General features: G+C 47.4%; 1 protein-coding gene across 1 annotated transcript in view; it reads right to left on the reverse strand.

The window, feature by feature from the left end:
- SLCO5A1 (solute carrier organic anion transporter family member 5A1) overlaps positions 1 to 13,872 on the reverse strand; it is a 189,126-nt gene extending 175,254 nt beyond the window's left edge. Inside the window, exon 1 of the mRNA XM_073583864.1 lies at positions 13,676 to 13,872. The gene's annotated coding sequence lies outside the window, so the exon portion shown is untranslated. The remainder of the gene's footprint in view (positions 1 to 13,675) is intronic.
- Between the last annotated feature and the right edge of the window lie 4,045 nt (positions 13,873 to 17,917).

Consider the following 17,917-nt stretch of genomic DNA (forward strand, 5'->3'; position numbering starts at 1 on the left):
AGCTGCGATGGTCGCAAAATGTTTGATGAACCGCCTATAATAACCAACGATCCTTAAAAAGCTCCAACCTGTTTTTTGGTTACCGGTTGTGGCCAATTTTGAATAGCGTCCACTTTATTGGCTTGAGGCTTCACGACGCCTCTCCCTATGCTATATCCCAGATAGCGAGCCTCTTCCAATCCCAACGTACATTTCTTGGGATTGGCAGTCAAACCAGCTGTTTTTAGGGAGTCTAAAGACGGCTTGTACTTTTGACAAATGCGTGTCCCAGTCATCGCTAAAGATAATGATGTCGTCCAAGTATGCGGATGCATACTGGCCATGGGGTTTTAGGACAATATCCATTAGACGTTGGAAGGTGGCTGCGGCACCATGCAACCCAAATGGCATATCTCGGTACTGGAATAATCCCTGGGGCGTAACAAAGGCAGTTTTCTCTTTGGCTGATTCCGTGAGGGGAATCTGCCAATAACCTTTTGTTAAGTCAATAGTGGATATGTACCTGGCCGAACCCAGTCTCTCTATCATTTCATCGACTCTTGGCATCGGGTAGGCATCGAATTTCGATACTTCATTTACTTTCCGAAAATCGTTACAAAATCGGATAGTCCCATCGGGTTTGGGCACCAGTACGATAGGGCTAGCCCAATCACTCCGGGACTCCTCAATGACCCCAAGCTCTAACATCTTCTTCACTTCCTGGGTAATGGCTTGTCTCCGAGCCTCCGGAATTCGATATGGTTTTAGCCGTACCAGCGCCTGTGGATCAGTAACAGTCATGTTTAATTAGGTGAGTCCGGCCAGGAAGTTCCGAGAAAATATCTGCGTTCCTCTGTATGAACTCCCTGGTCTCTCGTTTTTGGCTTTCGGATAGCGTGTCTGCAACACCCACTTCTGGCAGAGCTACCTGGGGGTCCTTTACCTTAGAAGGTGGTGCCCCTCGAGGCCCATCCTCAAGGGCAGCTCCTGCCACCAGACTCTCCCTGTCCCACCAGGCCTTAAGCAAGTTTATGTGGTATATTTGTTCGGGCTTTCTCTTGTCTGGTTGGTGTATCTTATAATTTACTTCACCTATTCGTTCCAGCACTTCGTATGGTCCCTGCCATTTCGCAAGAAATTTATTCTCTACGGTAGGCACCAATACCAACACCCTGTCTCCGGGTTGAAAGACTCGTGTTTTTGCCGCTCGGTTGTATACCGTGCTTTGGGCATGTTGTGCGCGCTCTAAACACTCTTTAACTATTGGCATAACTGCTGCAATTCGGTCCTGCATAAGTGTTATGTGTTCAATTACACTGCGATAAGGCGTCACCTCTTGTTCCCAAGTCTCCTTGGCAATATCTAACAGGCCTCTAGGACACCGCCCATAAACCAACTCAAAAGGTGAAAAGCCTGTGGAGGATTGGGGTACCTCACATATAGCGAACAGGAGGTATGGTAGTAGGGCATCCCAATCTCTCCCATCCTTATCCACCACCCTTTTCAACATTCCCTTTAAGGTTTTGTTAAAGCGCTCCACCAAACCATCAGTCTGAGGGTGATATACTGAGGTACGCAAATGGGAGATTTTTAGTAGTTTACATAAATCCTTAAGTATACGAGACATAAAGGGGGTCCCTTGATCCGTAAGTATCTCTTTCGGAATGCCGGTGCGGGAAAACATATTAACCAGCTCCTTTGAAATTGATTTCGCATTGGCATTCCGCAAGGGCACTGCTTCGGGATAACGCGTGGCGTAATCCAATACTACCAAAATGTATTGATGACCCCTGACAGATTTAACTAATGGACCGACTATATCCATTGCTATCCTCTCGAAGGGCACCTCTATTATTGGTAAGGGCACTAAGGGGCTTCTAAAATGTGGCATAGGTGCGGTCAATTGACACGTAGGACATGACCGACAGTACTGGGTCACATCTCCCACTAGACCCGGCCAAAAGAAACGTTGCAGAATACGGTGTTTTGTCTTTTCTACCGCCAGGTGTCCTCCCAAGGGATGTTTATGTGCCAACTCCAAAACTACCTGGCGAAAGGACTTAGGTACCACTAGTTGTTCTACCACCAACCCTTGCACCTTGTCTATGTGATACAACATATCCTGCTGCACCGCCACGTGTGGGAACTCGTTTTGAGCCCCTGGGTACAATGGTCTTCCCTCGGAGACCTTTATGTTTTCCCATGCCCTTGCTAGAGTAGGATCCTGGTGTCGTCTTGCTGCAATGGTTCAGGGGCTAGCTCCGGAGTACCGTCTTCAACTAGAGGGTTCATGCCACTTTTGAAGTTCCACAAGTCCCAAAATAAGGGAAAGTCTCTCCCCAGGATTACACTTGTGTCCCATAGACTTTATGACTGCCGCCTGATGTCTTTTGGTCCCTACTGACGTGGCAAGAGTAACCCAGGCAGTGGGATAGTTCTTAGTATCCCCATGGATGCAACTAATACCCACGGTTAAGTTTGTTAGGGCGCTAGAGTCCACCAAACTGGCATGTACCAAAGTTACTTGACTGCCGGAATCCAAGACGGCATTCACACCAGGGCTGTGGAGTCGGTAAGCCACAGTTGCGACTCCGACTCCTGGATTTTATCAGGCTCCGACTCCGACTCCTTCATAAATGGCCAATTCATAACAAATTTACTGTTGTAAAATATTAAACATCGTGCTTATTCAGTTTCTCACCATCATATAAGTAATCAGACCACTTAGAGCAAAAACTACATTTATTAGAATACAATTAGAATATAGCAAATAACTTTTATAAACTTTTCTAAACTGTAAGTAAATATGCAATAAACACTTTTATGCAGTTAATAAGAAGAAATCTATAAATTTGTCCTCAGAAAAAGTATTGCCTCTGTCAGATCCTCCTTCATGGATGCCCTCAAATCTGATCTAATTATTTTGAGAGCAGAGAATAACCTCTCTACACTAACTTGTGTTGGTGGCAAAGCAGTAACCACTCGGGCAACATCTCTGACAATGTCAGGATACAGAGGAATCGCTTGTTGCACTGTTATTTTTGATGAACGGTCAAATTTCTCAATTTCTTTTAGTGCACATGAAAAATTCTGCTGAAATGTACTGGCTGTGTTCCTTGATGGGGATGACTCTTCTTCTATGCGGGAACGCTTTGCACGGTCCTTGTGATCCAAATATTTTTCGAAATTAAATTCTTCATCAGTTGATGATGAGGGTGAAGATGTGGCAGGACGACCAAATTCTTCTTGTTCCTCCTGACTGTTCTGCAACCCTTTCATCCTTACTGCTATTTCAAACAGAGCTTCTTTTCCTTTACTTAGCTGTTGATCATCTAGAAGAATCCGATGCATTGGGTCTACATAAACAGCTGCCAAAAGAATGTTATTTTGTAATAGTAGCTCCTCTCTCCGTTTCATTGATGTAGCAATGCCACTTGCAATTAACCCTCCTCTTTGGGACAGGCGAAACATCAGGTTCTTCCACTCCTTTAAGAAAATACCTGGAGTTAAGTCCTCTGCTTGTAATTTTTTAGTCACTGTAAATGGGTGCTCTAGCAATTTTTCCAGCTCAGTCACCTGATTCCACTGACTTTCATTTAGCGTCAGTTGAGGGTTAGCCATGTCTACAAGAAAGGTTTTCAGTTCAACCAAGCACTGAATCATTAAGTAAGTACTGCCCAATCGTGTGGCTTGATCAATGATTGCCCCTTTTCCAGCACATCTCTTCAAAATTGAGTCAACTTTAGGGGTTCTGGCAACAGTAGCCAATTTTCTCACCTTGCCAATCAGTGCAGCAGCATGTCCTTCTTGCAGACTGTCTCTTATAGCCAGCTGTAGCGTATGCACAACACAGCGCATGTGATGAATGAAAGAACATATTGACACAGTTTCAACAAGATCATCTAAACTATCATGTTGCTGTTCATCTGAAGCAACTTCAGTTTGCTCCTCAGTTACAATACTGTGTTCCTCTATTTCAAACATTTCTGTGTCTGTGGACCCAGAATGTACTTCTAGCTGCTGGTCACCATCATTACTCTCATTCATTAGCTTAATAGTACTTATCATATTTGAAGCATTGTCAGTTATGACAGAAAGAACTTGCACTTTTTTAAGTTCATAGTCTTGCAGTACCTTTTCCACCAAGACCTGGAGAAACTCACTGGTGTGATGAGCTTTGGTGTCTTTTACTGCCAATGTCTTGGTAACTATTTCATTTTTGTCACAAACAAATCGGACATTGATGGCAAAATAGTTCACTCTGTGACGTGTGCAGGCATCCATTTTAAGAAACAGAAAGCGTCCCTTGAGAGTTTTTTTAAGTTCTTCCTTTTGTTTAAAAGCTTCTTCGATTACTAATTTTCTAATACTCTCTCTCTCCAGAGAAACACCAAGCTTGCGGGCCATTTCCCCATTCAGACACATAAAAGCTGGTCGTGAAAATAATGAAATAGGCACACTATCCTTTACAACAAGCTCTATGATCTGTTTTTTAAATGTATCTACTGTCATTGTCACAGTAACTTTGTCACTGACAAAATATCTTGCAACTGATGGCTGCAAGGTTCTCTGCTCCTTTGTTTGGCTGGAAGAGCTGGGCACTGGTTCATTGGTTTGGATGCAGTCTCTCATCCACTGCTTTCAGTACTTCTGGATGAAAGCGCTGTAAATGTCTCTTTAGATTAGAAGCTCTGGTAGGAGCATTTTTATCTTTGCCTGAATATGCACTCATCTTGGCTTCACAGCATTTGTTTTCGTCTGGATCATTTGTCATACACTGACAGACATAATGTTTTCTATCTTGAGTGATGGTGAAATGTTCAAATACAGCTGATTTAATGTGATGCTTCTTTGGCATTCTCAGGTTTTTAATTCTGCATTCACAATCCAAATGACAATTGTTTTTCCTAAAAACAATTGTACAAAATTATTGCCAGGTCGTACAACTGATATAGTGGTCAGTAATACTGTTATTATTCCTCCTCATGTACTCACAGTTAACTGATGCAAAGTTTGTTGAAAGGTTAATATTTCTTACAGTCTTCCTCTTCTGAGTAGCAGGCAGCTGTGAGATGCTTGGAAGACGCACACCTAGTATGATCTAGTCTAGAGGAGGAGCTTTACTACTAAGAATTTGCAACACATTTTCACTTTCAGTTTCATACATTGTAAGTAGGGGGGTTGGGGCAGCATGAGGTTAACCAAGTATAAGATTAGATAAGGGCAGTGGAGAACAGTGACACACAAGAAGTAAGAAATGTCTCTATCTCCAGCAGAACTGCTTATCACTGTTGTTCATAGTTTGATAGAACATATATATTTGAGTAATATTTATAAAATTCATATGAAAGTTCAATTATGAAATTTTAATACATTTTTTTTAAAACTGGAGTCGGAGTCGGTACATTTCTACCGACTCCGACTCCAACCAAAACTAACTCCGACTCCACGACTCCGACTCCACAGCCCTGATTCACACTATAACCGTCAACCTCGACGTGGCACACGTGTTGTTCATTTCCCGTGAGGGTCTCCACCACAGACTGACTGCACATATTAACGAAAGACGCCTCATAGCATTACAGTCCATTGGCTCTGTAGTCATTGGGCAGTTAGCTGCTACATGGCCAAGCCCGCGACATCGCCAACATTGTATAGGCCCTTGTCTCCTCGATGGAGATCCCAGACGAGGTCTGCTGGCTTGATGTGAGCCCGTACCACCTCCATAGTCCTTTGTAGGTCTGCTACCCTTCATTATGACGTTCTCTTCTTTTGAAGATGAAGTAGGTTTCGCAGGACTCTCCAGCGATTTCTTGGGGAGCCAGTGGGGTGCTAACGTCCCTTGGAGTAGGCTTTCAGAAGCATTGTAGCGTTCGACCATATTCACCAACTGGTCAGCGGTAGTTGGGTCACCCTGTCCAACCCACCTCTGGATCTTAGCGGGTAAGGACCGCAGGTACTTGTCTAGAACAACACGCTCCACCATCTGTGCGGACGTCAAAGCCTCTGGTTGCAGCCATTTTTTTACTAGATGGATGAGATCATGCATTTGTGAGCGGGCTGGCTGATGCTCCACAAAATTCCATAAATGCACCCTCTGTGCACGTACATACGTGCTTACTCCCAGCCTTGCAGGATTTCACCTTTGAGTTTGATATAGTCCATAGCATCCGCTCCACTCAGATCGTAATAGGCCTTTTGTGGATCTCCGCTCAGAAATGGAGCAACTACCTCAGCCCATTTGTCTAGCGGTAAGTGCTCACGTTCTGCAATATGTTCAAACACGGTGAGGTATGCTTCCACATCATCGTCTGCGGTCATTTTAAGCAAAGTCTTCTGTACGGCTTTCTGTGCACTAGCAGCGCTTTGTGCACGGTCTCCCTCATCTCGGGGTTGCCGAACCAAGGCCTGTTTTATTGCCTCCAACTGCTCTTGCTGCATCTGGTGTTGCTGCTCCAGAGCCTTCTGGAAGCAAGTATTAGTCTGCTGTTGTTGCACATTTGCTTGCAATAACTGCTTCACTAGTTCCTCCATATTACTGGACTCTTGGCTCTTCAAAAGCGCAGAAGCTTTCAGCCAGGACATACACAGCGTTTTCTCTGCAGTCACAGTCCAGCAGCCACAGTTGCCCGCATTCGAAACACCATTTGTGGGGAATAGATAGCTCAGCTGGGGATCTTTGCTTTGGCACAAGCGTGTGGCTATGAAATCACTTCAGCAGACTAGCAAGTTCCACATGAATATGGACACGGCATATTTATTGTGCACACTTGTTATTCAATGTTACACATGCCAAACATGAAATAAAACATCTAAGGCCGTCTGGCCACTAACTAACAATAGCAGGCTAACTACAAAATAAACCTATATAACAGCAAAGAAGTCCATGTAACCTTACTGTGTCAGCTCCCACCTCAGCAGATGAGATATAATCAGGAGGAGATGTGATCTCTCAGTCTATCAGCTGGACCAGTCCAGAAACCAAATCCTGGATTGAATTAGTGGAGGGGGAACTACCAATCCTTCCCATGCTGATCACTAAGGAAACCAGGACTGGATCACAGTGAAATAAACTGGCTTCATCATCAGTACAGGGAGACATATGAAATGAAACGGGGAGAAATATACCTGTTTTCTAGTACCTCTCCCCTTGGCACCTCACAAGACCTACATTCTTTGTAGGTGGGAAAACTTGGAAAATCGACAGTGAACCAAATACTTTGTTTCCCCACTGTACATATATACACAGTACTGTGCGAAAGTTTAAGGCAGGTGTAGATCTGCAAAGCAAGACATAGACAGAAGAGGACACCTGTGCAAGAACAGAATATGGGCCCTTTGAGGTCCGATAGTTCATTATAATGTAGAATTCCACCTGCTCTGTAGGTAGAAGTGGCCCCCTTACAGCTGCCCAGGTTAAGCCAACAATACGTCCACCCCTGTATACAGTTGTGGCCAACAGTATTGACAAACCTGCAATTCTGTCAGATAATACTCAAATTCTTTGGTATTATTATCTTCATTTAATTTGTCTTAAATGAAAAAACACAAAAAGAATTGTCCTAAAGTCAAATTGGATATAATTCCACACCAAACATAAAAAAGAGGGTGGACAAAAGTATTGGCACTGTTCGAAAAATCATGTGATGCTTCTCTAATTTGTGTACTTAACAGCACCTGTAACTTACCTGTGGCACCTAACAGGTGTTTGCAATAACTAAATCACACTTGCAGCCAGTTGACATGGATTAAAGTTGACTCAACCTCTGTCCTGTGTCCTTGTGTGTACCACATTGAGCATGGAGAAAAGAAAGAAGACCAAAGAACTGTCTGAGGACTTGAGAAACCAAATTGTGAGGAAGCATGAGCAATCTCAAGGCTACAAGTCCATCTCCAAAGACCAGAATGTTCCTGTGTCTACCGTGCACAGTGTCATCAAGAAGTTTAAAGCCCATGGCACTGTGGCTAACCTCCCTAGATGTGGACGGAAAAGAAAAATTGACAAGAGATTTCAACGCAAGATTGTGCGGATGTTGGATAAAGAAGCTCGACTAACATCCAAACAAGTTCAAGCTGCCCTGCAGTCCGAGAGTACAACAGTGTCAACTCGTACTATCCATCGGCGTCTGAATGAAAAGGGACTGTATGGTAGGAGACCCAGGAAGACCCCACTTCTTACCCCGAGACATAAAAAAGCCAGGCTGGAGTTTGCCAAAACTTACCTGAAAAAGCCTAAAACGTTTTGGAAGAATGTTCTCTGGTCAGATGAGACAAAAGTAGAGCTTTTTGGGCAAAGGCATCAACATAGAGATTACAGGAGAGAAAAAAAGAGGCATTCAAAAGAAAAGAACACGGTCCCTACAGTCAAACATGGCGGAGGTTCCCTGATGTTTTGGGGTTGCTTTGCTGCCTCTGGCACTGGACTGCTTGACCGTGTGCATGGCATTATGACATTATTTTGCAGCATAATGTAGGGCCCAGTGTGAGAAAGCTGGGTCTCCCTCAGAGGTCATGGGTTTTCCAGCAGGACAATGACCCAAAACACACTTCAAAAAGCACAAGAAAATGGTTTGAGAGAAAGCACTGGAGACTTCTAAGATGGCCAGCAATGAGTCCAGACTTGAATCCCATAGAACACCTGTGGAGAGATCTAAAAATGACAGTTTGGAGAAGGCACCCTTCTAATATCAGGGACCTGGAGCAGTTTGTCAAAGAAGAATGGTCTAAAATTCCAGGAGAGCATTGTAAGAAACTCATTGATGGTTAACGGAAGCGGTTGGTCGCAGTTATTTTGGCTAAAGATTGTGCAACCAAGTATTAGGCTGAGGGTGCCAATACTTTTGTCTGGCCAATTTTTGGAGTTTTGTGTGAAATGAGCAATGTTTTCCTTTTTGCTTCATTCTCTTTTGTGCTTTTTTCATTTAAGACAAATTAAATGAAGATAATAATACCAAATAATTTGTGTTTGCAATCATTTTCAGGAAGAAACTGAGTATTATCTGACAGAATTGCAGGGGAGTCAATACTTTTGGCCACACAACTGTATACCCATCATACAATATGGTTATCTATATTTTTTCTAGAGTATGTGATGTTGCCTATCAGCGGAGGTCTCGCAGTAATATCTGCAGTGCTATCTCTCAAACCCGCAGGGCCCGTTAAATTTTTTTACAGTGTGCGCATGAGATTTTCTGAAGTGTCATACATATAAAACACAGCAGATATTTCACAAGCGAACACGCAGCAGAAAATCTGCTGTGTTTTCACTATCACTGAGGATACGTGCCTACGATCAGGAACAGCAGGGTTTTGGATGCTGTGCTTCTATCTGACGCGGCGTAAACTCACCCACGGCGTGGTCTGATTCTGGCCGGGAATATGCATATCACATACTTGCGGTCACACCGTTTCCAGGGTTGACACTGGAGAATCCTCACAGCATGCAGTGCGCGAGCTGTGAGGATCCGCAAGGCTGCAGTCAAATAGAGGGACACAGAGGGACTGCAGACTTGTCGCTTTAGACCGGACAATGCCTTAAAGGCACATCCTGTGGAAATGAAATAAATGTCTAAGATCAAAATACCCCCTTAATTACATGGATAGACATTTAAGGCTGGAATCACACATGCAGGGTTTTTTTGTTGCAGTTGTGAACATTATTTTTGATCCAAACCTAAGAATGGAAATAAAAGAACATAAGTATCAGTCATTTATATTTTTACTTTTATATTTATTATTTTATACTTAAACTGTTTTCTCCTGGATCCACTCCTGGTTATGGCCAAAAAAGAATATTAAAAACTAAATGTCTGTTTCCAGCCTTATAAATATACGAATGTATACATTTATACTAAACTTCTAGCATCATTAAATATTTACCATTTTCAAAGTCAATGTTGTAAGGAACTGTAACATTAAAACAACAAATCTATACAAAGCTCTTTAGGGTGTGTGCACACGCTGCGGATTGCTCTGCGAAATTTTCCGCGCGGACTTGAGAAAAAACGCAGGTAAATCTGCAGGTCAAAAGACCTGCGGTTTATCTGCGGATTTAGTGCGGTTTAGCACCTGTCATTGAGCAGGTGCCAAACCGCAGCGGAATCCGCACAAAGAATTGACATGCTGCGGATTTGAAACTGCAGCAAATCTGCATTATGTGCACTGCGGTTTTCATATTACATTGATTTTAAAATGGTACTGTACACCGCAGCAGAATCCGCAGCAGAATCCGCAGCGTGTGCACGCAGCCCAAGTCTCTGCTGTATCACGCTAACCTTACTGAGATAGATAGATACTGTAATATCACTTTATTAGAAATTTATTTAAAAAAAATAACACTGGAGACTGGATTCTAGTAACCAACAGGTACATGAAAATAAAAAATACTAGCTGGCATCTTCTAATTTGGATATAAGTTCAGAACTAGAGAAAGGTGTAAGTGTTGAGTGACAAAAAAAAAAAAGTAGCTTCAAAGCCTAATGTCTCCGGAAACTGGGCCACTCATGAATTATATTAACATCATCAAAACTTTAAAATGTAAATTCAGCGCAAAGAAATATTCAGTCTCCCACCTCATCGATCTCTCCTGATGTGACTGTACAGGGAGGATCACGGCATTGCTACTTGTAGGTCCTGAGAGGTCATGATCTAAAAAGAAGCTGACCAAGGACGCCCTGCAGTGTGGGGCCTCAGGGAAGTAATGCTTTGGGATAGAACAGCTTTTGCTCAAAGCGTCACTTTAATTAGTTCCAATTAGGAAGAGAAACTTGCTTTTTAATAAAACATCTATCCTGCGAATGCTTTGGTAATGATGCCCTAAATATAGCAACTATGTATGAATAACTGAAGGAGCATGCTTATCTATAAGGAGAAATGGCACCTTATGGAATTCAGATCTGTCAACAGAGCGCTTCGTATTATTTTCCATGGCTGCACGGGTATAGCTGACACTACTGAAGAAATTCACATACATCAATTTTCATACATAGGTTACCATAGCAATCTTGCTGCATGTATAGGAAAGTTCAAAGACACTGTATAGTGTATCACTTTGGGGTAGTACATTATGGAAATATGGTTTCTGTGAGGAAACAGCTAAGGGCGGCATTTACTTTCAATAACCACATATGTACCAACCCTAAACAACAGGTAGAGGGCTTGCACCACTCCCATTCTTCCTCCATATTACACTGAATATGAGCATTGTTTTGTATGACTGATGTTCTGGTCAGTGTAAAAGACCTTGTACTACGGAATATCCTACTCTAATACAATAACTTTGGTCAAGAATATGACTATAATGTCCGATCCGCCCAGGGCGAGTTAGTGGCATCGTAAAGAACATATGTGATGACATGACTTTGTATGTGGCAATGAAAACATTCTTCATAAATGAAAATCTTAAGCTTCAGGCATCTAGATCTTTCCTATAGAGACTTCTACTGCCCCTAGAAATAACAAAAGATGTGATGTGAACAAGCAAGAGGACCCAAGACAATCTGTGCTCAATCCACAAGGAACAAAAGATACAAATCTATCCACAAGAAACCTCTACAGATGAGTGTTCCCTTCAACCACATACATGTCCCGCGGCCAGTCCCTCATACATGTTCTACGACCAATCCCATATACATGTCCCGTGGCCAGTCCCACATACATGTCCTATGTTCATTCCCAGATACAGATCCTATAACAAATCCCAGCAAATAAAAGGATTAGTGATGGGCGAGTATACTCGTTGCTCGGGTTTTCCCGAGCATGCTCGGGTGACCTGCGAGTATTTTGCCGTGCTCGGAGATTTAGTTTTTGTCGAAGTAGCTGCATGATTTACGTCTAATAGACAGCCTGAATACATGTGGGGATTCCCTAACATACAGGCAACCCCCACATGTATTCAGGTTGTCTATTAGACGTAAATCATGCAGCTACTTCGACAAAAACTAAATCTCCGAGCACGGCAAAATACTCGGAGGACACCCGAGCATGTTCGGGAAAACCCGAGCAATGAGTATACTCGCTCATCACAAATAAGGATGTATATAAGGCACTCTTGTGGTTGGTGTGGATCTAGGCTGTATGTACTAACAAAATGAGGAACTTGGCACTCAATTAGAGATGTGGTGAAATAACATCCCAATAATTATTGCATTCAAGGTTGTGGTAAATGTTTTCATTCTTACATCAGACTTTCATCAGCACTAAAAAGGGGTAGAGGGGGGGAAACATACAGAAAAAAGAGGGATCATATAATACATATAAGGGCTCATACTCACATGCGAGAAACTCGGCCGAGTCTTGCACGTCAATAACCGGCACTGCCGCCAGCACTCGGATGGGAGCGTTCAGCTGCATGTGTTTCTACACAGCAGCAGGCTCCGCGCCCGAGTGCCAGCAGCAGTGCCGGTTATTGACGTGCAAGACTCGGCCGAGTTTCTCGCATGTGAGTATGAGCCCTAAATAATAAACTCCTAGCACAAGAGAACAAAATCCAATCGTGCAATTTGTCTAGTAGGAGCTCAGACATTATTAAATTCATAACTCCATCCTTCACGTATAGAACAACTATTGCAACTAACAGATCAGACAGAAGGAATATAAACAGTTAATAAAGTATTGGTCATTCAAGCTTGTATGACATTAGAAAAAAAAATGAGACATTAGGTTCCTACAAGGGATCTCTAAATAATTGTTCTGTACGTGAAGGACGGAGTTATGAATTTAATAATGTCTGAGCTCCGACTACACAAACTGCACGATTGGATTTTGTTCTCTTGTGCTAGGAGTTTATCATTTATATGTATTATATGATCCCTCTTTTCTGTATATTTCCCCCCTCCCCACTTTTTTAGTGCTGATGAAGGTCTGATGTAAGACCGAAAACTTATAACACAACCTTGATTGCAATAATAAAAGGATCGTTATTTCACCACATCTCTGATTGAGCACCAAGTTCTTCATTGTGTTAAATCCCAGCAAATAATGACACAAGAAGTACAGTAAGTAGTGATGTGGTCACACTGATAAAAAGAGAACTGGAGCCAACGCCGCCGCCATGCCTGAGGGTGAGAGGGGAGAAATGCCCTGGGTTTGGCTCCCAATGAATAGATGCATGGAACACATGGTGAGCGGAGCCCATGATCAGGCGGCACAGTACTCCACACCACTGATGGTGACACAGCTCTGACAGCTGCCTTGTTTCCTCCAAGGACTGAGGGGATCATATTAAATGTTCTGGCAGATTATTGCAATGGAGATGAGCTGGAACATGGCAGGACACAGTGAGAAGGAGCCAGTAATCTAATAGGGCGACAATGAGCAGCCTGTGTCAGGGCACACCAGGTGACTGACCGCAGATCCTGCACAGGAAACCCATCTCTGCGAGTGCTATACAGGAGAATGCCCTGCACAGACCATGAGGCTAAAGGCAGGCAAGCAAGGGTTAACCGCTGCCCTGTAAAGTGCCTGCACCATCTGTCCCCAGCACCCCGTACAGTGCCCAATCAGTGCAGCACAGCCCACCAGTGCCAGCATTGCCCCCTTTGTTCCTGTAATCCCATCCTCAGCTTGTGCCTTTGTCTCCCCCTCTGTAGCGGGGCTGCAGGGATGAGTGCAGCACGGATCACACACCGGGACCAGCGCGTTATACGGGGCAAATAAAGTGCAAAATGCAGAGATGCAGCAGAGCTGAACTACTCACCGTGCACAGCCACCATGCGGGCTCCGCCGGGCACAGCCTCTCACCACTGGGAGGAGCAGAAGCCCTGACGTGCTGCCGGTCACTGCTCCCGTTATCCCGCAGGACGTGGGGAATCTCCGGCCACGCATCCACTCTTCTGCCTCACAAGCTGCTCTAGTGGGATGCAAGGGGCAAGCGCAGCCCCGTGAGCCAATCAGAGAGAGGAGAGCAGGGACTGTCAGCCAATCAGCGCGCAGCATTCCTATTGTCCGTCTGTTCTCTCTCAGCCCTCCCCACCTGCTGGGAAGCCCCGCCCAACACTGGTGCTCAGCGCTCAGGACGATGAGTGACATGTGACAGCAGAGGATCCGGGGCCAGCACAGGTGTGAGGAGAGGCGAGGAGCTGCAGAACTATGGACCGGCAATAGTGAGGAGCTGCAGAACTGAGGACCGGCAGAGGCGAGGAGCTGCAGAACTATGGACCGGCAATAGTGAGGAGCTGCAGAACTGAGGACCGGCAGAGGCGAGGAGCTGCAGAACTATGGACCGGCAATAGTGAGGAGCTGCAGAACTGAGGACCGGCAGAGGCGAGGAGCTGCAGAACTATGGACCGGCAATAGTGAGGAGCTGCAGAACTGAGGACCGGCAGAGGCGAGGAGCTGCAGAACTGTGGACCGGCAATAGTGAGGAGCTGCAGAACTGAGGACAGACAGAGGTGAGGAGCTGCAGAACTGTGGAGCAGCAGAGGCGAGGAGCTGCAGAACTGTGGACCGGCAGAGGCGAGGAGCTGCAGAACTATGGACCGGCAATAGTGAGGAGCTGCAGAACTGAGGACCGGCAGAGGCGAGGAGCTGCAGAACTGTGGACCGGCAATAGTGAGGAGCTGCAGAACTGAGGACCGGCAGAGGCGAGGAGCTGCAGAACTATCGACCGGCAATAGTGAGGAGCTGCAGAACTGAGGACAGACAGAGGTGAGGAGCTGCAGAACTGTGGAGCAGCAGAGGCGAGGAGCTGCAGAACTGTGGACCGGCAGAGGTGAGGAGCTGCAGAACTGAGGACCAGCAGAGGCGAGGAGCTGCAGAACCATGGACCGGCAATAGTGAGGAGCTGCAGAACTGTGGAGCAGCAGAGGCGAAGAGCTGCAGAACTGAGGACCGGCAGAGGCGAGGAGCTGCAGAACTGTGGACCGGCAATAGTGAGGAGCTGCAGAACTGTGGAGCAGCAGAGGCGAAGAGCTGCAGAACTGACGACCGGCAGAAGCGAGGAGCTGCAGAACTGTGGACCGGCAATAGTGAGGAGCTGCAGAACTGTGGAGCAGCAGAGGCGAGGAGCTGCAGAACTGTGGACCGGCAGAGGTGAGGAGCTGCAGAACTGTGGACCGGCAGAGGCGAGGAGCTGCAGAACTGTGGACCGGCAGAGGCGAGGAGCTGCAGAACTGTGGACCGGCAGAGGCGAGGAGCTGCAGAACTGTGGACCGGCAGAGGCGAGGAGCTGCAGAACTGTGGACCGGCAGAGGCGAGGAGCTGCAGAACTGTGGACCGGCAGAGGCGAGGAGCTGCAGAACTGTGGACCGGCAATAGTGAGGAGCTGCAGAACTGAGGACCGGCAGAGGCGAGGAGCTGCAGAACTGTGGACCGGCAATAGTGAGGAGCTGCAGAACTGAGGACCGGCAGAGGCGAGGAGCTGCAGAACTATGGACCGGCAATAGTGAGGAGCTGCAGAACTGAGGACCGGCAGAGGCGAGGAGCTGCAGAACTATGGACCGGCAATAGTGAGGAGCTGCAGAACTGAGGACCGGCAGAGGCGAGGAGCTGCAGAACTATGGACCGGCAATAGTGAGGAGCTGCAGAACTGAGGACCGGCAGAGGCGAGGAGCTGCAGAACTATCGACCGGCAATAGTGAGGAGCTGCAGAACTGAGGACAGACAGAGGTGAGGAGCTGCAGAACTGTGGAGCAGCAGAGGCGAGGAGCTGCAGAACTGTGGACCGGCAGAGGTGAGGAGCTGCAGAACTGAGGACCAGCAGAGGCGAGGAGCTGCAGAACCATGGACCGGCAATAGTGAGGAGCTGCAGAACTGTGGAGCAGCAGAGGCGAAGAGCTGCAGAACTGAGGACCGGCAGAGGCGAGGAGCTGCAGAACTGTGGACCGGCAATAGTGAGGAGCTGCAGAACTGTGGAGCAGCAGAGGAGAGGAGCTGCAGAACTGTGGACCGGCAGAGGTGAGGAGCTGCAGAACTGTGGACCGGCAGAGGCGAGGAGCTGCAGAACTGTGGACCGGCAGAGGCGAGGAGCTGCAGAACTGTGGACCGGCAGAGGCGAGGAGCTGCAGAGCTGTGAACCCGCAGAGGCGAGGAGCTGCAGAACTATGGACCGGCAATAGTGAGGAGCTGCAGAACTGTGGAGCAGCAGAGGCGAGGAGCTGCAGAACTGTGGACCGGCAGAGGCGAGGAGCTGCAGAACTGTGGACCGGCAGAGGCGAGGAGCTGCAGAACTGTGGACCAGCAGAGCCGAGGAGCTGCAGAGCTGTGGACCGGCAGAGGTGAGGAGCAGCAGAGCTGTGGACCGGCAAAAGTGAGGAGCTGCAGAACTGTGGACCGGCAGAGGTAAGGAGCTGCAGAACTGTGGACAGGCAGAGGTGAAGAGCTGCAGAACTGTGGACAGACAGAGGTGAGGAGCAGCAGAACTGTGGAACGGCAAAAGTGAGGAGCTGCAGAACTGTGGACCAGCAGAAGTAAGGAGCTGCAGTACTGTGGATAGACAGAGGTGAGGAGCAGCAGAACTGTGGACCGGCAAAAGTGAGGAGCTGCAGAACTGTGGACCGGCAGAAGTAAGGAGCTGCAGTACTGTGGACAGGCAGAGGTGAAGAGCTGCAGAACTGTGGACCAGCAGAGGTGAGGAGCTGCAGAACTGTGGACAGGCAGAGGTGAGGAGCTGCAGAACTGTGGACCGGCAAAAGTGAGGAGCTGCAGAACTGAGTACAGACAGAGGTGAGGAGCTGCAGAACTGTGGAGCAGCAGAGGTGAGGAGCTGCACAACTGTGGACCGGCAGAGGCGAGGAGCTGCAGAACTGTGGACTGGCAGAGGCGAGGAGCTGCAGAACTGTGGACCGGCAGAGGCGAGGAGCTGCAGAACTGTGGACCAGCAGAGGCGAGGAGCTGCAGAACTGTGGACCGGCAGAGGTGAGGAGCAGCAGAACTGTGGACCGGCAAAAGTGAGGAGCTGCAGAACTGTGGACCGGCAGAGGTAAGGAGCTGCATTACTGTGGACAGGCAGAGGTGAGGAGCTGCAGAACTGTGGGCCGGCAGAGGTGAGGAGCTGCAGAACTCTGGACAGGCAGAGGTGAGGAGCTGCAGAACTGTGGACCAGCAAAAGTGAGGAGCTGCAGAACTGTGGACCGGCAGAGGTGAGGAGCTACAGAACTGTGGACCGGCAGAGGTGAGGAGCTGCAGAACTGTGGACCGGCAAAAGTGAGGAGCTGCAGAACTGTGGACCGGCAGAGGTGAGGAGCTGCAGAACTGGGGACCGTCAGAGGTGAGGAGCTGCAGAACTGTGGACCGGCAGAGGCGAGGAGCTGCAGAACTGTGGACCGGCAGAGGCGAGGAGCTGCAGAACTGTGGACCGGCAGAGCTGAGGAGCTGTAGAACTGTGGACCGGCAGAGGTGAGGAGCTGCAGAACTGGGGACCGGCAGAGGTGAGAAGCAGCAGAACTGTGGACCTGCAAAGGTGAGGAGCTGCAGAGCTGTGGACGGGCAGAGGTGAGGAGCTGCAGAACTGTGGACTGGCAGAAGTAAGGAACTGCAGTACTGTGGACAGGCAGAGGTGAGGAGCTGCAGAACTGTGGACCGGCAGAGCTGAGGAGCTCCAGAACTGTGGACAGTCAGAGGTGAAGAGCTGCAGAACTGTGGACCGGCAGAGGTGAGGAGCTGCAGAACTGTGGACCAGCAGAGGCGAGGAGCTGCAGAACTGTGGACTGGCAAAGGACAGAAGCTGCAGAACTGTGGACCAGCAGAGACGAGGAGCTGCAGAACTGTGGACCGGCAGAGGTGAGGAGCTGCAGAACTGTGGACCGGAAGAGGTGAGGAGCTGCAGAACTGTGGACCGGAAGAGGTGAGGAGCTGCAGAACTGTGGACCGGAAGAGGTGAGGAGCTGCAGAATTGTGGACCGGCAGAGGTGAAGAGCTGCAGTACTGTGGAACAGCAGAGGTAAGGAGCTGCAGAACTGTGGACCGGCAGAGGTGAGGAGCTGCAGAATTGAGGACTGGC

Source organism: Dendrobates tinctorius, unplaced genomic scaffold (assembly GCF_039654945.1).
Source record: "Dendrobates tinctorius isolate UK_male_01 unplaced genomic scaffold, ASM3965494v1 ptg000082l, whole genome shotgun sequence".
NCBI classification, from domain to species: Eukaryota; Metazoa; Chordata; class Amphibia; order Anura; family Dendrobatidae; genus Dendrobates; species Dendrobates tinctorius.